At 44.3% G+C, this 23139-nt stretch overlaps 1 pseudogene; it reads left to right on the top strand.

Moving 5' to 3' along the window:
• Positions 1-20393: 20393 nt before the first annotated feature.
• LOC102831978 lies at positions 20394-21340 on the top strand (annotated as a pseudogene).
• Positions 21341-23139: the final 1799 nt, after the last annotated feature.

Raw genomic sequence — 23139 nt, 5'->3', positions numbered from 1 at the left:
TATGGTATTTCTGTTATAGTTGTTGTGTGCCATGGAGTCTGTTCTGACTCATAGTGACCCGGCACAGGGTTTCTGAGGCTGTAAATCTTTACAGGAGCAGAAAGCCTCATCTTTCTCCTGTGGAACAGCTGGTAGTTTCGAACTGCTGACGGTGAGATTAGCAGCCCGATTGATTCATAACCACTACGCTACCAGAGCTCCTTATGTTATAGTTGTTGTTGTTGTTAAGTGCCGTCGAGTTCGTTCCGACCCATAACAACCCTGTACAGGGTGTCCAAGGGTGTAAATCTTTACGGGAGTAGAAAGCCTCATCTTTCTTCCGCGGAGCGCCTGGTAGTTTCGAACCGCTGACCTTAAGGTTCGCAGCCTGATTTGTAACCTCTACGCTACCAGAGCTCCAGTAGTAGCACTAGATAATTAAGACAGTGTATGACCCTGTTCTGGCAAACAAGGAATGTCAAGACCTACCTCACAGGGTGATTGTTGTTGTTAAGTGCCATCGAGTTGATTACAATTATAGTGACCCAGTTTAGGGTTTCCAAGGCTGTAACTCTGCAGAAGCAGAAAGCCTCATCTTTTCTCCCATGGAGTGGCTGGTAGATTAAATTTGCTGACCATGACAGGATTATTAGAAGAATTAAAATCATGATTATACAATAAAGTGCTTAGAACAGTAACTGGCATTCAGTAAAGACAAATCAATGTTAGCTGTACCACCCTCTTGCTCTCTATATTTCTGCTACTTTGGACACTTTTTCTGTGCCTGAAATCACAATTTACAAACCAGTTAAATAAATATCTTTTCCCTAAATCCCTTGCAGTAGATCTAGCCACATGACTAAGTTCTAACCAGTGAAATGTAAGGTGAAGTGGTTTGTTCAGTTTCCAGGAATTGTTTTCACAATGGGAGCATTGTGCCTCTCCTTTCTTCTTTGATGAACAGTAGGCATAGCGATGGGTGCTAAAGCAGCCATTTTGGACCATGAGGTCAAAACTGAATGTGGATGATTTTGGAGTAACAAGATAGAGAATATAGATTCTTAATGATTATGGTTCCACTACACTAGTCCTGGATTGCCTTCCCAGACATTTACATGAAAGAGAAATAAATTTCTATCACATTTCCTGTTGAGTTGGCCCGCCCCATGCATATTGGAATGAAATTAATCATGGTCTTGCACGATCCTCATGATCAGTTGTGCATCAAACTCTGATCCCAGGGTTTCCAGTGGCTGATTTTCAGAAGCAGATTGCCAGGCTTTTCTTCTTATCTGTTTTAGTCTGGAATCTTCACTGAAACCTGTTCAGCATCAAAGTAATACGCAAGCCTTTGCTTACAGGTTTTGTACATGAAGTGATTTGGCAGTGAATCAAACCCTGGATCTCCTTCACGAAAGGTGAGAATTGTACCAATAAACCACTAATGTCTCTCTGTCTTACTCATTGTTGTTGATGTTGAATGCCATAGAGTCGGTTCTGACTCATAGTGAATCTTTATATGATTTCCAAGGGGCAGCAGTCCAGTGCTTATCCTATCAACAGGACTTATTTAGGTCCCTGTTACCTTGGGGATCCATCACAGCTGGAATGAATTTAAACTAATACTGGAGTCGAACTTAGATGTGGACTCAGGCTTGCCCGACAAAGGGGCATTTCATCTGTATCTCTAGAAGTGTAGACAGAAGGCGATCTGAACCAGAATCATGAGGTGGGGGCTTGTTTAAAATGTGTATTCCAGGGTTCTATCTCAGCCCTGCTGAATCAGACTCTAGAGTTGGGGCCTGCTCCTTGCTCTTGGGGTTCTGGCATGAAATTAAATTTGAGAACAGTGCACTTCACTTTATTTCTACTTGTAAGACTTCAAAAATTCAGGAGTCCACTCTGATCCCTGGGTGGACTAAATGCAGGTGGAACCCAGGGCCCAAACATACCAGGAGACATTGGAAGGCAGGGTGGACTTGTGGGCAGGGGTCAAGACTCTGTGGCCTCAGGTAATCTGCACCTTCCCCAGAAGCAGGTACTATGTAGACCCCACCTGCGAAGGTAACTCTGCCCCTGGGAGTCCTGGATGGTGTGAGCACCTGCGTTTCCATAGCCCAACCCCTCATACCCAGCAGTTGCTCCAAAGCTTGCTGGAATCATGTGAGGCCCCCAAGCGTCTATGGCATATCGAGATGTCCTTATGGAGGCTGGGACAAGCGCCAGCAGGCAACTCTCAGCTCAGGAGCCAGGATTTTGGTGCAAAGCTGTACTCCCTTCTGCAAGCCACTAATCTTCTTATGAGAAGCAGTTCTTGCCTTCGATAAGTAGATGGGCCCTGGGGTAACCTAGCAGCATCACCTGAAGATCCTAGGGACCATGTTATAAGAGCTGAGTGCTATCTGACCTTGCCACAAAGTCAGGCATGCCCAACAGCATCTGTTCTCCTGGGTAGACGGTCCTCACTGAGAAGACTGGGCTCAGTCATATACCCTGAAGCCCAGGCGATCTGCCTGAGCAGGTGGCTTGTTCCCCAGAGTCCTTTTTTAGGCGGTCCAGCTGCCCTCCCTCTAGCCACACCTAAGATGCAGGTCCTTAGAGCCAGCCGACCAAGGATTAAAATCTCAAGTGTGTGTCATGCTATCTGGTAGAGACTGGGAGCTCATGAGCTCCAGTGGGCACCCAGGGCCTGTGTCCTTTCAGCCTCATGCCCCCGGGGAGGCAAACTGAGTCAAAGCCAGGCTAGAAAGCCATGGGCTTTTTCATAGGCTAGTATGAGAATGACCTTGGGAGTGATGGAGTGAGGAGAAGGAATATTTTGTGTTCAGATGCTAAGCAGACTGAACTTAAGTATCAGCTGTTTAGGAGCGTGCTGGCCCAGAGGCTTTGGGCCCTCTCTTCCCCATCCTATTGTCATCCCATGGGAAGCTGAGTTCAGGCAGTTTCTCCTTCAGGGAGAAAAGCCACTGGTCCCAGCTTGCTAGTTGCCAGGCAACCCAGGATGAGCCTTCGAGGTCATTTCTGAGACAAGTCTGAGCTCTCTCCACAGCCTGTTAACAGATGGTTCTGCAAGCAGCCAGCCCCAGCCAGAAATCGATTGCTGTGGCATTGCTGCCTGTCTCCAGGAGTGACAGTGAATGGAGATCTTTCCAGGCCTGCAACAGTACATTTTGTTGTCTACTTTGCATTGAAGGAGAGGCAGCCCGAGGTCAGTCCCTTTGTCAGCTCATGAGCAGTGGCTGATGGTCTTGCAGATGGGCATGACCTTAGAAAGAGGGAGACTATAATATTGGTGACAAGGAAGTAGAGAAGTGTTTATGTGGTTGGAATCTCAGAACAAGCCCAGATTCTAAGAAAATGTCTGTCTCAAGTGACTGTTCACCAAGGGCACCCCTTGAAAGGAAGCCCTTAATAATCAGGTGATATCATTTGTCTTTCTTCTGTGTTTTAGAACCTGGCCATCATTTGAGTAGATGTAGCGACCTCTGTTAAGCCTGAACTTTGATCCTCTTAATTGCAACATGACTTAAATTTTAAGGAGTCCTGGTGGTATTGAGTGCTAAGCCAAATTTTGGTGGTTTGAACTCACCCCCTGTTCTGCAAGAGAAAGACCTCATGGTCTACTCCTGTAAAGGTGACACCCAGAAAATGCCTGGGGCAGTTCTCCACTCTCACATGGATTTCAACTACAGTTGAAATCAACTCCACAGCACCTAACAGCAACAATTACAATAAGACTTAAAATTTTAAGTCAAGAAATACAAACCATTCATAGGGGCTCTTCTAACTCAATGCTAACCAACATTCGGCTATTATTCCTAGGGGACCAAGCTGGTCACAACAAGGTCGTGACTCTTTACCTTGTTTGAGGTGGCTTTAGGGGTGACATCTAGCATGATTTCTTACCTTTTTTGAGACACCGAGTCTCAATTTTCTAATAGAAATGTTAAACAGCAAGCCAGCATTTCCTTTTTTCAGGACAAGGACAAATTCCCTTAAGAATTTTGCAAACATCACATGTTCTCTTCCCCTTGCTGCAAGATGTATAATTTATCTTCTGGATTAACTTGCTTAATAGTCACAGTTTGTTAATTCCATCTGCTTCCCAAGAGAAGGACAAATTGTTACATGGTGATATATGTGGGTTCTGAGAATCTCCCATAAGCCACAACTGGTCAAGATTGTAACCAATGGGTTAACGAACAAAGGGACCATGGAGGCAGGGATTGAGGCTCTGCTTGGACTTTATAGCATGGGCTTCGTCTCACCATCAGCTCTGAGTGGCCAAACCTCAGCCACCTGATGACGTTTTGATTACATCAAACCCCTTCCTTTGTGGAGTGGCAATTGTTCACCTTGCAAAAGATCTTCATATACATTTGGATTTGTTCTTCCATTCTTTGGCCAGCACCTTACTAAATACCACTGTTATGGTGGTGTTCACAGCCTTGCCTCCCACATTGCTTGCATTTCTGTTAAGATGTATGACAATGGACCAGTGCTCATGGGATTCAAAGGTCTATCCTTTTATTTATCACCCAGGACTGTTTTTGCTGATGTTAGATGTCATAGGGTCTGCCCCTGACTCATAGAAACCCCATACACAATGAGATTGGACTGTTGTGATCTATAGAGTTTTCACTGGCTGATTTTTAGAAGTAGATTGCCAATTCCTTCTTAGATTGTTCTAGTCTGGAAGCTCTGCTGAAATCTATTCAGCACCATAGCAACACACAAGCATCCACTGACAGATAGATGGTAGCTGTGCTTGGGAAGTATTGGCTAGGAATCAAGCCTGGGTCTTCCACATGGAAAGCAAGAATTCTATCATTAAACCACCACTGCCATTCACCCTGCACAGTGGAACATTCTACTGAAGGATCAATTATAATGTGAGCTGGGAAACACTACTCATGAGAACTTTGGTCTGAAAGATGTGGTTATGTGCTATGGACTAGTGACCAACATATGATGCTATTTCTCCTGGAGTAAGAATATATGATTGTGGGAGCCAGAGGATGGAGGTAGGATACATATTTAGTCTTAGGGAAGGACTGGATGCATCAGGAGATGCAAAAACAATTCTTCTGAAGTAGAAGCTGAGATTGTCACCGGCCACTGAGAAAGCAGATAATAAAGTGGGTTATTGTGGTAACTAAGGAGCTCTGGTAGTGTAGTGGTTACGAATCAGGCTGTGAACCACAAGGTCAGCAGTTCGAAACTACGAGCTGTTCTTCAGGAGAAAGATGAGGCTTTCTGCTCCCGTAAAGATTTACAGCCACGGAAACCCTGTACAGGGTTGCTATGAGTTGGAACCGATGCCACGGTACATAACCACCACCATTGTGGTAACTAGAATGTTGACCCTATCAGAAGGACCCAGAGCCTGATATACACCAAAGGTTGAGAGAAATCTGGAGAGAGCCTAAGGGATCATTTAGGACATCTTCTTGCCCTCCATATCCAGTGGCAAAAGTAAATGGAGGACTCTCACCCTACATCATAAAACCAGCCAAGGACTCAAATGAATGAACCCTGTCAGATGTGGTGCTGGCTAAAGGCAAACAGTTGTTGCTGTTAAGTGCCATTTAGTTGGTTCTGACTCATAGGGACCCTGTGTAGGGTTTCCAGGGAGTGTCTGGTAAGCTTGAACTGCTGACTTTGCAGTCCAAACCAAACTTTCAGTCCAGTGCATTAACACACAACGCCAAATAACATGAAATATATAATACTGGCGAGGAATACTGCTCCTGAGTGGGGACTGTGGAAGGTGGCAGGGCTAGACCTGGACAGACCCTTAGGACACCAAGTCCTTTCAGCTTCTTCTTCCTTCTTCTCCTTCCTGGTGCCCAGCCCTTCTCTTCCTGTAGGAAAGACAGTGGCCTCTGGCCCTAGAGAACAGTCAGATCCATTCCCTCTCACCAGAAGACCCTGCTTTCTTCTGGAGGAGACTCCCCAGCATCTATAATGATGTATTGGAGCGGATGTCCGGAGTCTTAACTCCTAGATTCTAATTCTGCTCAATCACTTACTAGAGGTACGGGGGGTGGAGGTGTGTGCTGGCGCATGTGCAAATGGCTTAGTCTTTCTGAGACCAACTTACAAAGTGTATGTGGTGAGGGGGAGCAGGCAGGGCAGTATCTAAGTCATATGAGTTGTTGTCAAATGTAAACAAGTAGAAATAAAACCACTTACCAATAATATGGAAGGGATCACTGAGACTTGAGCAACATGGATGAGAGAAAGAATGCAAACACAAAAGAGCAAGTATTCGGATTCTCTTTATATGAAGCTCTAGAACAGGCAAACCAATCTGTGGTTAAAAACAAAAAATTGTAACAGAGGCTGCCTTGGCACTGGGGCATGATAGTTGGGCATTGACTAGGACGAGGCATGCAAGAATTTTCAGGGGTGGTGACATGTTCTTTGTACTGAGGAGGTTCTGGGTAACATGAGAGGATGCACTTGTCAAAACTTGTCCAATGATACACTTGTGGCCTGTGTCTCACTGTGTCTAAATTTTACCTGAAAAGAACAAAGAACCCTAAACACGTTGTTGTTGTTAAGTGCCATCAGCGACCCTGTGGTTAGTAGTTCAGTGCTTATCCTCCAGAGCCACACCAGTATACTGATATCTGCAACTCACTTTTAAATACATCCAAAAAAAAAGCATTGACGGATATATACAGGGAGAAACCCAAAATAGCCATGCCTACCACCATCGAATCAATTCTGACTCATAGTGATCCTACACAGGGATTCCGAGATTGTAAAGCTTTATAGGATCAGGTAGCCTCATCTTTCTTCTGGAGAGCCGCTGGTGGGTTTGAACTGCAGACCTTGTGGTTAGCTATCCAGTGCTTATCCTACAGTGCCACCAGGGTTCCTTATATAGTTGTTGTTAACTGCCATTGAGTCAATTTTGACCCATAGCAACCCTGCATAAGGAGCTCTGGTAGCGTAGTGGTTACGAATCGGACTGCGAACCTCAGGGACAGCAGTTTGAAACTACCAGCTGCTCTGCAGGAGAAAAAGGAAGCTTTCTGCTCCTGTAAAGATTTACAGCCTTGGAAACCTTGTACAGGGTCGCTATGTGTTAGAACTGACTCCACGGCACATAACAACAACAACACTGCATAGAGTTTCTAAGGAGTGGCTGGTGAGTTTGAACTGCCAACCTTGCAGTTCAAACCGACCTTGCGTTTGAGGGCCTATCCTATGGCACCACACCAGGACTCCTCCTTATGTAGAGGATTACCCATAAGAATCAATTACCATCAGGTAGATGCTGACTCATATAAGGGTTTTTAAGGCTGTAAGTATTTACAGGAGCAGAAAGCCTCATCTTTCTTCCATGGAGCGGATGGTAGGTTTGAATTGTTAGCAGTCCAGTCCACAGATAAATATGTGACAAATAAAGCAAAACATTAACAGCTGGAGAATCTAGTTCGTAGGTATATATTTACTCACTGTACAATGATTTCAATTTTTTTGTATGTTTGCAATTTTTGGTTATAAAATGTTAGAAAAATTAGGTGTAGAAAAATAATATGAGTGTAAATCAATGCAACCAACCAAATAACAGCAACAACAAAACAATCTCACTGCCATCGAGTCAAACTCTATAATGTTGTTGTTAAGGGCTGTCGTGTGGGTTCCAACTCATAGTGTCCCTGTATAGGGGTTCCGAGGAGCAGCTGGTGAATTTGAACTGCCGACTTTGTGGTTCAAACCAACCTTGTGGATGAGTGCTTATCCTACAGTGCCACACTAGGATTCCAAATTCTCTGATAGGGCTTTCTATTTACGTGAGCAGAGAAAAACCTCATCTTTCTCCCACAGAGTGGCTAATGGTTTTGAACCACTGACCTTGTGTTTAGCAGTCCAGTGCTTACCCTACAGTGCCACCAGAGCGCCTTAAATTAATACAACATTCCTGGGGGGAAGAAAACACACAAATCAGCAGTATTTACCAAGAACCTTAAAAATGTTGATCACTTTTGTCCCTGTAATTTCCCTATTTTAAGGTAACAATCCTGGTGCGATGCTGTAGGATAAGCACTGGGCTACTAACCATGAAGTCAGTGGTTCAAACCCACCAGCTGCTCCTTGGGAACGCTACACAGGGTTGCTAAGAATTGAAACCAATTCGACAGCACTTAAAACAAGGTAGCCCTTGGAAACATGGACAAAAGCTTATGTAAGATTGGAATTGTTACTTTAAGACTTTGTAGAACTTTTCAGGGATGCCTGGAGTTTTCTTATGGAAAAGTATTTGATTACTGGGTCTATTTCTTTACTTGATGACAGACTCTAAGATTGGCTTTTGTATTCGTTTTCTAGGGTTGCTCCAAAAATCACCATACAGTGAGCGGTTTAAAAGAACAGACATTTATTTTGTCACAGTTTGGGAGCTAGAAGTTCAAAATTAAGGTGTTAGCAGGGCCATGCTCCCTTTGAAGGCTTTAGAGAAGAAGTGGAGTCTTGGTGGCACAATGGTTAAGTGCTGGACTGCGAACCAAAAGATCTGTGGTTTAAATCCACTAGCAACTCCACGGAGAAAAGACCTGGTTTTCTGGTCTCATAAGGAGTGTTGTTGTGTGCCGTTGAGTTGATTCCAATTTACAAACACTCTATGTGGTGAAACTGCTGCGGCACCATGGGGTAATGCACTGGACTGCAAAATACGTTTGAACCTCAAGGTTGGTGGTTCAAGTTCACCAGCCGCTCCTTGGAAACCTTATAAAGGGTCGCTATGGGTTAGGAACAACTTGATAGTAGAACTGGACTCCGAATGATGCTGTAGGATAAGCACTGGACTGCAAACCATAAGGTCAGCAGTTCAACCCCACCAACCACACTTCAGAAACCCTGTAAATGGGTCGCTCTGAGTCAGACTTGACCTGACAGCGCTCAACAATACTGTAGAACTGCCCCATAGGTTTCCCAAGGCTGTGATCTTTACAAGAACAGATTAAAGGTCTTCTCTTCCATGGAATCACTGGTGGGTTTGAACCTCCAAACCTTTAGGTTAGCTGCTGCATCACCGATATGTCAATCTACACAGGAAAAGGTTCCGGATGCAATTTCTCGAGGATATGAGTTTTTCTTCCTGCTGTTTGTGGCACAATGGCATGTTTTCTTGCAATCCTGTGAGGCTGGTTTCTTCTGGCTAGTCATTATACTGACCTTGGGGTCTTCTATCAGCTTCTTCTTACTTAGGGTTTGTGAGATCATCGTACCTGCAGCCTCTGGGTATTGGACTGGAAATTATCTCAGGCTGAAACAGCTCTAGACCTTGACTTACTCCTTCTATTTCCATGTTCTCTGGGATTTTGTCTTGTTATTTATTATTGGCTTGTAAGTTCTTTCCAGGAAGATATTTTTAGGAAAATACCAGAAAATGTATGCCCAAAGACTTAATGTTTGTTGTTGATGTTAAGTGCCCTAGATAGGGTTCCTGAGGATGTAGATATTTGTGGGAGCAGAAAGCCTCAAGTTAATCAGCGAACTAGTGACAAGAGGTGAAAGAGTTCATATACTCAAAACAGGAAATTATTGACCAAATTACAAGCTCACATATGACAATTACCATATTTATTTGCTAAAACACCCTCTATGGCAGAGACTGCTAGATGTCCACTAAAATCTCTTCTTTCCTTCTTTTGCTTTAGTTGTTGTTGCGCCGTTGAGTCAGTTCCGACTCATAGTGACCCTGTATAGTGTTTCCGAGTTTGAATTGCCAACCATGTGGTTAGCTGTGCAGTGCTTATCCTACGATACCCCGCCAGGAATTTAGCTGCCCATCTGCAGACTACATTTCCCAGCCTCCCTTGCTATGTGATCAGTTATGTTGTTGTTTTTAAGTGCTGTTGAGTCAATTCTGACTCATAGCGACCCTGTATAGGGTTTCCGAGGAGCAGGTGGTGAGCTTGAACCACCGTCCTTGCAGTTCAAAAGGATTTGCAGTCTGGCACATTAACCCACAGTGCCACACCAGGACTCCATGTGATCAGTTATAGTCAATGGATATTAGCAGTAGTGATATAGGTCATCTCTAGGTCTGAGCCTTCAAACTTTGGCTAGAACATGACTCATGCTTTAACCATGTTGTTGTTGTTGTTATGTGCCATGGAGTCGATTCCGACTCACAGCGACCCTGTACAGGGTTTCCAAGGCTGTAAATCTTTATGGGAGCAGAAAGCCTTGTCTTTCTCCTGCGGAACAGTTGGTAGTTTCTAACTGCTGACCCTGAGGTTCACGGCCTGATTCTTAACAACTACGCCACCAGAGCTCCTTTGGCCATGTAGAGGAGGACAATACCTTAGGGAATGTCAGCGAAACAAGATGAAAAGAAGTGGGGTCCCATCACCTGGACCACTCATCCTAGGATTGTTATTAAGTCATTGTATTTGGGAGTATCGTTGTTAAAGTATAAGGTCCCTGGATTGCTAACCAGACTATTATCCTAAAGGTTCGCAGAGGGAACGCTACCAAGTGGAACCACAGAAGAGTGGCGTGATGATCTGCTACTGTAAAGACTACAGCCAAGAACTCTATGGAGCTCAGTTCTACCCTGTGACATATCCGGTCACCATGAGTTGGAATCAACTGGACAACTATGGGCATTGTTTAGTTTTGCTTTATGATAAAGCATCCTAGCATTTCCCCTCATGTACACACTTAATGATGCTCTCATCTCATGAAACTGTCCAGTGTATTGACATCCTTGTTCTTACCAACTTCACTTCCTTTTGGATCTTTTTCTAGATTCTGTGATTTACCATTGTAATCACAGCCTTGTGAATGCCCTTAATTCTTGGCCCCTCTCTCAATTCATCTCACCTGTCTGGCAAAACTCATTCTTTATTAAACCAAGTGTATGGTTTGTTTAATGTAAAATTGATGCTCTGCTCTATAAACCTTGACTCAATTCACAGTAAAAAGTTAAACAAGCAAACACACACACACACACACAAACCATTCTTCTTGGTGCCAGTACTTAAGTGTCTGAAGATCACTGGCTTCTCAAACTTAAATCTCCAAAAGGAAACTCTGGATTTCCTGCTCCCTTAACCTGTTCTCCCTCTTCCTCAAATGACTAAATGGCACCACCATCCACCCAGTCACTAGAGCCAGAAGCCTGGGTGTTCTCCTTGATTCCTCCTTTCTCTCACTCCTCATATTCATCACATCAGAGTCTGTCATTTACCTTACACACTTTTAAAATACACATGTCTACGTCAGTCCTGGCCCCACCCTAGTCAGGTTGCCATTTCCTCCTACCTAGAACATGCACCTGTCTCCTTGATGCCTATTTCCATTCCAGAACCATCTCCAATCAATTCTCCATACAATCCAAGTCAACCTTTGAGAGCTCAAATCAGAACCTAAAGCTATCCTGCTTAAGTCCTATGTATACTTTCCCAATGCCCTTGAAATAAAGTCTGATGTCTCCCTCTGGACTATGTAGCCGGTGAATGTGACCCTCTTCTCTCACGTCCTCAACAATGCCACAGTTCTGCCCATCCAGTTGACAGGAATGTTCTCCCTCCTGCTCTACATGACTGGCATCTTCTCATGCTCCAGTCACAGCTTAAATATTTTGCTTTTCAGTGAGCCCGTCATTCTCCACTCCATCTACAGGCTACCTTCCTATTATGCTCTGTCTTCCTCTCTTTCAGTGGACTCAACTGCTTGGGAGTCTGCCCCCTGAATCAGAGTAACCCCCACACAACTGGACTGGATGGTTATGGTCCACAGGGTTTTCACTGGCTGATTTTAAGAAGCAAATCACCAGGCCTTTCTTCCTAATCTTTTTTGGCCTGGAAGTTCTACAGAAACCTGTTCAAAATCACAGCAATGTGCAAGCCTCCACTGACAGACAAGTGGTGACTGTGCTTGAGGAGAATTGATGGGGACTTGAACCCGTGTCTGCTACAGGGGAGCTGAGTATCCTACCCTTGAACCATCATTGCTCTCCAGTGCACTTTGCACAGATGTGAGCACTTGGTGATGGTTCATTTTTCTCACCAGACTGTGGTCAGTTTCGCCTTTGCGTGAATGGTGCATTTGTGGCAAAAAGAAGCCCAAGGGCCTTTCCAAGCAGCTACAGGACACGAAACATTTCAGGGATCAGTTACTCAGAATGTGAACTTCAGAGTTGGTAGCTGAATTTATAAAAAAAATTTTTTCAAAGGAAAGAAATTCTCCAAATAGTAAAATGCACAAATCCTAAGTATCCGATTCAGTGAGTTTGAACACCCTATTCAAGAAGTAGAACACTTCCGTTGTTCTATATCTTGTTGTTAGGTTCCATTGAGTCAGTTTGACTCATAGCAACAACCCTATGTACAACAGAAAGAAACATTGCCCTGTCCTGGTCATCATCACAATTTTCCTATATTTGAGCCCATTGCTGTAACCGCTGTGGCAATCCATCTTGTTGAAGGTCTTCCTCTTTTTTGTTGACCATCTACTGAGCATGATGTCTTTCTCCAGGGAAAACCCCTCCTGCTCCATTCTAGTCCATCCCCCATCCCCACTGGCAACCGTTGTTGTTGGTAGGATTGATTTTTTTTAATTTTTAATTTTTAATAACTCTGTATGGGCAGGTGCTGATTATGTTTATAATATTTCAGCCAATCCACATATCTTGACATCACTATTTCCACCAATGACACCTGTTTTTAGTATTAAGTGTGTTAACTGGCACAGCCTCTGGGGTTAACAGGAAATAAAATGAACTGGAGCTTAGTAAAATGACCAGGACTAGGACAAGTCCTTCTGGCTAAATGAGGACTAATGACCGCCCCCCTCCCCTCTGTGTGTACTCGTGGTCCTGACCCAGGAAATGATCTTCCCTGGAGCAGAGCTTAAACGAATAAACAACTACCATCACACTGTTTATGTTGAAATTCAGACACCACAGCAAAGTGAAGCAGGCTAGGCTAAAGGGGCCCTGGGGAGCTGGCTGTCGGCCTGGAAAGTCAGTCAGCCAGGGCAGGTGGTCTGCTGAAATTGTGAGTCTGGTTAATGGCACTCCAAGATTCTGTCCTTTGGGCAGGCTGTGGCCCCCTCTCCCCCACCGAGTCCACACCAGCTCCCTCCCTTGCCCTGCAATAGTACAGTCTTCTTAGACCAAGTGCAGTCATCTCTGGTCTTGTCTCCCTCCTTTCATAATGCAGAGTGGTCTTAGGGGCCCCTCTGGGGACAAAGGATAAGAAACTAGCCTGCTCTCTGCTCACTCTCTCCAGCCCTTCAGCTTTCTTTCCACCTGGACTCAGTGCTGTTCCTGGGTTCTGTCCCCTTGGTCCTCCTTCCTGAACTCCCTCTCTGGGGCACCCTGAGGACTAAGGAAGTAACCTTCAATTCTCCACAAGCACTCCCTATTACTACCCTATCTGTGCACAGGACACAGCACATAGTGGGACCCTAAAAAAGATTCCTTGGTCGAAATTGGTTTTCCTAGCTCTTACACAACTCCTTTATTGGTTTATGATGGGAGCAGAAATCAGGACTCCCCTGTTACAGATGAGATAGTGAGGCTGAGTGCAAGGGTGACCTCAGCAGTCGGAAGTTCCTCCAGGACAGGGCTATGTGCTTCTTCCTCAGATACCACACACACATAGAGGCACAGGCACACCGAAGCACCAACACACACAGAGAAGGCCCTCGGTTTTATTTGCTGAATTGCATTGGGGGGCGGGGGGGAGCTAAGTCTTGGTTTCCTTGTCTGTAAAAGGGGCATCCTGTCAGATGTCCTCCATTAGGCAGTACAGGTCCACTCTTCCTGATCTCCATTCTGTTCTGAGTCCCTGGAGGGGATCATCCCCAAGGCTACAGCTCTCACTTGGTTCTATGACCTCCCCTTGCTCCTCAGGGAAAGCAATAAAAACTGCTGCTGCTGCTAGCCCCAGAGTGCTGCAGAAACCTTTCTAGGTTCCTGTAACTCTGCCTACAACTTTGTAATAGCCCCTTCATCAAATGCTTTCCAATTACCCCTTTGAGTGTACCATCTGTTTCCATCCAGAGCTCTGACTGTTCTGGTAATTGGTACCAGACTAGCCCTGGGAAACAGATCCTTGCATGGAATTCTGGGATTGGGTTGCTCACATATCTTGATTAGGGTGCGAATAACCTCTTTGACAGGGGGTAAGGGACAATGGTAATCTGTGGCATGCAGTCACACCACAGTCACTCAAATTATGTCCATTGGAGGCATGAGATGGACTGTAAGATGTTAGGAAATCAAGTGGCTGGACATTTAGTCACTATGGTGACAACAGTGATTACAAAGATTGTGGAGTTGCCTTCTGACTCTGGGAAACGTACACAAAGAAAAGGACAGATGGAAAGCCTTAAATTCCTAATTCAACATGAAGGTGTAAGACTAGAGAGCCCTGGAGTGATTCTAAAGAAATCTTTCAACTCTGGTAGCCAAAGGACAGATCTAGCTGAGGACCAAATACAGAGTCCGACTGTAATGATTTCAGAGCTGCTAAATTAATTAAGTGCACCATCATGTCTCTTGGAGTCCTAGTGTGGTGCTGTAGGATAAGCACTGGACTGCTAACCACAAGGTTGGTGGTTCAAATCCACTAGCCACTCCTTGGAAACCCTATACAACAACAACCCTCAGCAACAGTATCAGCAACTACAAGCATGTCTATTATGCTGATGGGAGGGTAATGGTTAGGAAGGCGTGGGGCTTTAAGAGATGGGATGGGACATCTGTATAGAACTTCAGACCTCCACACACTCCCTGAGTCCCCGTGTTGGTGAAGTCAGCACTCCCGGCCTGCAGGCTGAAAAAAACAGCCTTTCCTAGCACATATCTTGTTCAGTGACTTCACTAGAGGAAGTTGTCTCATAACAGAATGCTGACTTTCCTCCAGATGCAGCCCCAATCACTTCTTGCCTCCAAGTCTATGCTTTGTGTTAGCTAAGTGTCATTGAGTCAGTTCCGACCCATAGCAACCCTGTATAGTGTTTCCAAGGAGTGGCTGATGAGCTTGAGCCACCGACCTTTTGTTCAAATTGACTTTGCAGTCCAGCGAATTAACCCACGGTGCCACACCGGAGCTATAATGAGATTTGTATCCCAGTGTAGCCGGGTCAGAAAGGTACCAAGCTTATTCCATGAAGGGATTGTTTATACACTGAAGAAAATGCAGGATCTTGCTAATTTGTATTGACAAGAGTCTGAGTAGCATCTAAGATAAAATATAAGATTGTTGTTAAGTGTCGCCGAGTTGGTTCTGACCCATAACTACTCTGTATAGGGTTTCCAAGGAGTGACTGGTGAACTTGAACCACCGACCTTGTGGTTTAAACAACTTTGCAATCTAGTGCAATTAGATCAGGCCAAATTGACTAATAGTCAACAGACCCAGGATTGGAACTTGTGTTGACTTGAGGATCAGGGAGTAGCATTAGCAGACTGTAAGTTGGTTAATTCAAATCTGGACTCAGTTGTTGTTTACTGTTGAGTCGGGCCTGACCCATAGCAACCCCGTATAGGGTTTCCAAGGAGCGGCTGGTGAGTGTGAACTGCCAACCTTGTGGGTCAAACCGACTTTGCAGTGCAGCACATTAACCCACAGCACCACACTAGGACTCAATTGTTGTTGTTAAGTGCCGTCGAGTCAGTTCTGACCCATAGCTACCCTGTATAGGGTTTCCAAGGAGCAGCTGATGAGCTTGAACCACCGACCTTGCAGTTCAAACAGCTTTGCAGTCTGGTGCATTAATCCATAGCGTCACACCAGGACTCAATTGTTGTTGTCAAGTGCCGTCGAGTCGGTTCCGACCCATAGCGACCCTGTACAGGGTTTCCGAGGGTGTAAATCCTTACGGGAGTAGAAAGCCTCATCTTTCTCCCGCGGAGCGGCTGGTAGTTTCAAACCGCTGACCTTAAGGTTCGCAGCCCGATTCATAACCACTACGCTACCAGGACTCAATAGTGGCTTTCAATTAGAGAGACTGAGAAGACGGAATTTACCGGACAGACTATGAAGAAAGGCTGAGGAAAATGGGATTGTTGGAATGTATGCAGGAATTCTCAAATAATATCATGAATATCACAAGTAAAATTTTGCTGAAAATAATTAAAAAATAGTTGCAGCAGTACATTGACAAAGGAAGCTGCCAGAAATTCAAGTCAGATTTAGAAGAGGACGTGGAATGAGGGATCTCACTGCTGATATCAGGTGGATTTGGGCTGAAAGTAGAGAATACCAGGAAGATGTTTATCTGTGGTAAAGTAGAGGGTCAATGAAAAACAGGAAGACCCTCAATAAGATGGATTGACACAGTGGCTACAACAGTGGGCTCACACCTAGCAACACTGGTGAGGATGACACCAGACTGGAGTGTTTTCTTCTGTTGTCCATATACACAGGGTCACTATGAGTCAGAACTAACTTGACAGGACCTAACAGCAATAACCAATAAAGACGATCAGAAATAGTTTGCTTTCCCATAGCAGGGACAGCAGTATACCTTCCCTCATCTATCTCAGAGCTTTCTCTACTCTCCTGATATCTGTCATAATATAGTCCAAGCAATATTGATCATTTTGGTATAGTTCATAACCTTATGTGGCCATTGGGCCACAATGTGAGCAGGAATTTGCAAGCACTCTAGATTTTTAGCAAAACATATGTATGTCAAAGGAAGGGTGACAAATCCCACAAAAATTCAGGAACATAATCTGCCAAAGTTTCTAGGGGATCCAGTCTCTGGAATATGTTAGGCTATCTCCTCTAAAGTAAAGGACGAATTGCTGAAGATTATGCTGACCACTACAAAGAAAAGGACAGAAGGCTTGTTGGGACTCTGGATTTTTGAGACAATAAGGACCACATTTGGTTGGTTGGGCTGCGCTGCTTCTATCCATTTACTGGGCAATCCACAGGGCTGCAAGTTTTGAGGGAGGCCTGGAAAGATGAGTCTCTGAAGCAGGTGGAGGCTGCATATCAAGCTGCTCTGTCACATGGGCCTTATGACTTGCAAGTGATTGTGACAGAAAAGATGCTGTATGGAGTCTCTGACAAGCTCGGGGAAAAAAAAAAAATTCACAATACAGTGCAGACCCTTCTGGCTTTGGATTCTGTTAGACCCTTTTCTTCCAGTAACTATTGGCTATTTTTAAACCAACAGCAGTTTCTGACTTACAAATGGACCTGGCAGAGACTAGATCCCTGACCATGGGACAAAAATGACCTTGCATCCTGAACGGGATAGTATCAGATCCACCTGATCATAAAATTGGACATGCATGATAGCATCCTATTATTAATAGTACATGTGAGATCAGGTCTGAGCAGGTCCAGAAGGCACAAGGAAATTGTATGAGCAGGTGGCCCAAATCCCCATGAGACCCACTCTTATTGCTTCAATGCTTCTTTAGCCCACACTTGAGAAAGTTGCTATGACCAATTATCACAGAAGGAAAAGTAGAGACGTGATTTCCAAATGCATTTGCATACTATGTTGGCACCAGTCACAAATAGACAATTGCTGAAGTATAGTCTTGCTCATGGTGTCCCTGAAAGACAGTGGGGAAGGGTTATCCTCTCAGTCAGCAGAACTTCTGATTTTACTGATTTTCCACTTTTCACGAACAGAGAGATGGTCCGAAGTACAGCTCTACACTGACTCACGAGCAAAGGCTAGCAAGTAGGCCAGCTGGCCGACTCAACGGCACTTAACAACAACAACAACAGAGTTTGGATGATCCAGTGGGCCCAAGGTAATCACAAGGATCTTTAAATGTGAGGGAAGAAGGCAGGGAAGTCAGGGCCAGAATGATCTGATTTGAGAAAGACTAGACTAGCCATTACTGGCTTTGAAGATGGAAAGGGGACACACACAAGTAATGCAGGGAGTCTCTAGAATGGGGAAAAGGTAAGAAAGCAAATTCTCTCTTAAAGCCTCCAGAATTGAGTGCAGCCTTGCCAACACCTTTATTTTAGCTCCACAAGACCTAATTTGCATTTCTGATCTCTAGAACATTGATAAGTTAGTGTTGCTTTAAACCACTTCATTTGTGGTAGTTGGTTATAGAAGCCATAGAAAACTAATACATGAGGGTACTTTTAAAAGTTCGTGAAAAAATAATGGAATTTTCCCACAAACTTTTTGAAGTTTGAGACGGGCTCAACAAATCTCCCTTGCCAAATCTGATCTGACAACTAGCATTGTTGAGTACCCAAGACGACAATAGCAGAGTTCCCTATATGGCACCATTTCCTGGGGTAATGATTCTCAAAGGTGAGTCAAAGACCTGTGGGGACCCTTTCAGGGAGTCAGTGAGATCAAAGAAGTTCCTGAGCAGTATAAATAGTTAAGTGCATGGCCGTTAACCGAGGCACATTAGCTAGAGGTACCTTAGAAGAAAGGTCTGGCAATCTACTGAAAAGTCAGCCACTGAAAATCCTATGGAACAAGGTTCTGCTCTGACACATGTGGGACTGCCAAGAATCCAAGTTGATTTCAATGACAATTGGTTCTATTTATTGTTGGTGAGGTCACTGATACAATGATACAATTGCCTTTTTCACAGTCACTCTTTCACCCGTGTAGAGGGGAATTGTGCAGATGCTGTGTGATGTGTGTGAATAGACTAAATGTGGAAGCAGATTAGAGAATCTAATTGTCTACTATTAAGGCAGACTTTAAAGAGATTTGCAAATATGTAAAATAATTCCACTCTTCTCACAATTTTTGTCTGGAAAATGTTTTCATAAAAAATATTATCTTTATGTTTGATACTGTGAGCAAGTATAAATTGCTACAATTTGATGAACTGGACTTTTGCTTATGGATGCAGGTGTTCAAAATTCTAGCCAGAATGGAAGATTCTTCATATGAAGGAATATGCTTGTCTCCTCAGTGCACTGGGTTGTTAGGGAAGGGCAATTGAGACATTGGTTATCAAAAATGGGATTCTATAAAGGCATGAAGTGGCTGGCTTACAAGCTTTCATGGCTGTACTTAGTTTCAGAATGAGGGGAGTAAGGTAGACTCCTCACTGAATCATTTTTCTCTTTCCCAGATGGGTCTGGTAAAAGGGGGTGGGGACTGATCCTGATAACATTTTATGATTCAATTGTGAGTAATTGTTAGCAAGATGAATTGTGATTGTCAAAACTGTTGATTGTAGAAGATGTGAAACCTAAAGGGGGGGTGGAGTTAATCTTTCATTTCAGGAGCAAACGATCCCAGGACCATCAAGAATGAAGAGCATGAGTGGAGTGTGAGATCCCTACCTAGAGAAGTGGTGACTGCAGAGACCGTGGTAAAGGCAGTGGCATGGAGCAACTCAGGCCCTAGGCCTAGGGACCGAGGGAGATTGTGTGCCTGTGCACAGGAGACTGGCTTGAAGATTGTGCCCTTTGGACATGTAAGTGAATATTTATTGTTTCGTTTTGTAAAAAAAAAGAACCAATTTTTATGGTTGTAAGGAGTTCTGGTAGTATAGAGGTTACAAGCTGGGCTGCTAACCCCAAAGTCAGCAGTTCGAAACTATCAGCTATTTCTTTGGAGAAAGATGAGGCTTTCTGCTTCTGTAAAGATTTACATCCTCAGAAACCCTATGCAGGGTTGCTATGAGTTGGAACCAACTCCACAGCACACCACCACCATGATGATGGTCATAGGGTGGGGAGTTGTTGTTATATGCCGTGGAGTCGGTTCCGACTCATAGCCACCCTGTACAGGGTTTCCAAAACTGTAAATCTTTACGGGAGCAGAAAGCCTCATCTTTCTCCCATGGAACATCTGGTAGTTTCGAACTACTGACCTTGAGGTTCACAGCCCAATTTGTAACCACTACGTTACCAGAGCTCCTGGGGTGGGGACTAGGGGGAGGGAAAATTATCCACAGGCTAGAGGGTAGAGACACATGTTAACATGGGTGACAGGGCAGGCAGTATACAACTAGAGGAAGGTTAGCAGAGGATGGCTGAAGGTAGCAGGAGACACAGGGAGGAATGTAACAGTTCAAGTGAATAGAGGTAAATGTTCTTAACTGTTGGTACATGGAGGGGATTGCAATCATGCAGTGAAGCAAAGTGTATGGTTTGTTGAATGTAGAACTGATGATCTGCTCTGTAAACCCTTCACTCAATTCACAAAAAGTTTTTAAAAAATGTTATCTTTATATTAACAGGAACCCTAGTGTGGCGCTATAGGATAAGCACTGGCCTGCGAATCACAAGGTCAGCGGTTCAAACCCACCAGCAGCTCCTTGGAGATTCAACGGCACTTAACAACACCCCTTCCCTGAAGAATTCTGCGCTCTTCAATCTACACTGTGTCAAAAGGGGAGCTTAAGCATCCTCAAGAGACTCAAATCGTGTCCCTTTGAAATGTTCTTTAGGGAGCAAAAAGAAGTCTGAAGGGACTGCATGCAGGACTACACTGCCACACCCCGGGAGGAGCCGGAGCTGCTACAACCAACCCCCCCACCCCTGCCACTCCGGTTACCATCACCACAACCGTGAGCAGCAGGGTCGAGACCCAGCAGGCACCCACCTGCCGCCCTGCCCTCAGCACTGCCCAACCAAAGTTGGAGCCCAGGAGACCACAGGCTGGTGATGCCTGCCAACAGGGACACAAAAATCAGCACAACAAAGGTTATGGGAACTGTAAAATGGTTCAATGTAAGGAACAGATGTGGTTTCAGCAAGAGGCATGACACAAAGAAAGATGCATTTGCACACCAGACAGCCATAAAAAGGAATAACCCCAGGAAGTACCTTTGCAGTGTAGAAGGAGAGACTGTGGAGTTTGATGTTATTGAAAGAGAACAGGGGGCAGAAGGTAGCAAATGTTGTAGGCCTTGGTGCTGTTCCAGTGCAAGGCAGTAATATGCAGCAGACTGTAATCACTATAGATGTTACCCAGGTCTTAGGAGACCTCCACGCAATCACCAGTAAAATTACCAGCCTGGGGATCAGAGAGTGCTCCTGAAGGCCAGCCCCAACAGCGCAGACCCTACCACAGGCAACAGTTCCCACCTTACTACCTGCCCTGTGGGTGTAGACCACAGTATTTCAACCCTTGTGTGTGGGAAGAAGTGATGAAGGGTGCTGACAACTAGGGTGCAGGAGAACAAGGGAGACCAGTGAGACAGAATATGTATCGGTGTTATAGACTACAACTTCAGATTTTGCAGGAGCCTTCTTCTCCAAAGACAGCCTAGGGAGGCTGGCAGTGAAGGGAATAAGGAAAATGAAGATCAGACCTAAGGTCAGCAGCCACCTCATTGTAGGTACTGCTACAACTTCAACTACCATGCAGATGCCCAGAAAACCCTAAACCACAAGGCCGAGCAGGAGTAGATACTGAGTAAATGCTGGCTTACCATCTCCACCATCATCTGGTTTAGACATTCAACAAGTAGACATGAATGTGAAATTCCAGCAATAAGAAATGAACAAAAGATTGGAGCTGAAGCCCTTAAATTTTAGCTTGTGTTTTGCCCGTTGACCAGATAGCTAGAGCCACCTGTGCAGTATAAGGTTTTTATTTTTACCTAGAGATTTCTCTTTTTGGTAATAACAAACGTTTTTAAAAAGCCTGGTTTTCAATACATCTTTAAGGTTTTTAAAATAGTTTCCTATCTGGTCAAATTGAAACTTTTAAGAACCTTATTTTAAATTTGAAATAAAAAGTTTGATTTAAAAAAAAATCTTAAAAAAAAAAAGAGGGCTGTAGGGTGGATGGGGTGAAGTTTCCCAACAAAATTCTACTAGGACAACCCTTGAAGAATAAACAGGTGCATTGTTGTGATGGGAGAGAAAAAAATTTTTTCTCAGTGCACTTTTCACGTCTTTTTCTCATTAATGTTGTTTTCAGTTTTCTTAAAACTTCTATTAAACCCTTGTGACGGTCCTGTGTCCTTCAAGAAAATCTACTAAGATGATTCCTTTGGAAACAAACAAACAAACAAAAAACCAGTCACCATAACCTTCTGAGCTGACCTCTCTGCCTTGAATTGAACTGGCCCAGCTGATCCCTTTGGAAGTCACTGTTTTGATCAGACCTTTTTTAGTTTTTGAAGGCACCCTAAAGAGACTAAAACAAATGTATTATTACGAGAATTTGTAGCCATCCACTAATCACAGAGACATGTTTCAATGTTTTGCTTGGGATAAACTTGTACATGTATGGACTGGAACCCTAGTAGCAATATTTTTGGACTTTCCCTCATATTCTTGATATGGACTTGCCATCTTGTTTGTAATGCTCTGTCAGCACCATCATTTCAGGATTTCCCAGAATACTTTATCACTGTGCCATCCCACATACTACTTACCTACAACCAAGAATTCATTTTATGGCGAAGGACATAGAGCAATGGTTCTCACCTATGTAATATACTGGTCTTACAATGTGCCCTGTCACTTACAAGTTGATTGAATAAATCACCTGCAGAAGGTGCATTATAGCGCCTGTGTAGAAACTGTAAAGTTGGATTGGTGATGGACAGAATACAGTATGTGCTTGAATTCAGGGGCCAATATATGACACTATTCAGCGGCCAATATATGACTTAGTCCAGGGACTAAGAGGTGGAGATGAGAATGGTTCCTCTATTATTCCAAATAATCCAACAGAAGAATTTTGTCTTTCTTTCTCTTGAGTCCAGTGGGTTTGTAGGCTGTACTCTACAAAGGAGGAGTGCTTCCTTTAGAGTATGAATGAACTGACACAACTCCACAGGATACAGTGTCTCAGGAGACTTTGTTTCCCCTGTTGGAGACATGGGTCTTTCACCTAAAGGACAGGAATGGACACTGAGGAGCAAAAGAAAAAGCTGCTGCTCTCCTGTTTGCCCTCTAAATTCCCTCACTGGTAGGCAGGGACTTCATCTTTGGGCTCACCCTCAGACTTCCAGTTGGGTTTGGCCAATGGGAGGTACCATCCGGATCAAAGAAGTCAGAATAGTTACTCTTTGCCTTCCTTGCCCACTAGGGGCTGTGATATTGGAAGCCCCTCTCCTAGTTACAACTCTCACCTGTTACAGCTCCCTCCTCTTGCCCTTTTGTGTCTGGGGCTTGCAATATAATGTAAGCCCCACTAGGTTCCATCCTGTGTGGGTTCCCTTAGCCCTGTCCACACCTCTGTAAACAATCCCTTCACTGAAAG

Source organism: Chrysochloris asiatica, unplaced genomic scaffold, assembly GCF_000296735.1.
Source record: "Chrysochloris asiatica unplaced genomic scaffold, ChrAsi1.0 scaffold00047, whole genome shotgun sequence".
Lineage (NCBI taxonomy): Eukaryota > Metazoa > Chordata > Mammalia > Afrosoricida > Chrysochloridae > Chrysochloris > Chrysochloris asiatica.
The sequence above is the reverse complement of the archived record's forward strand: the minus strand, read 5'-3'. Positions and strand labels throughout refer to the sequence as shown.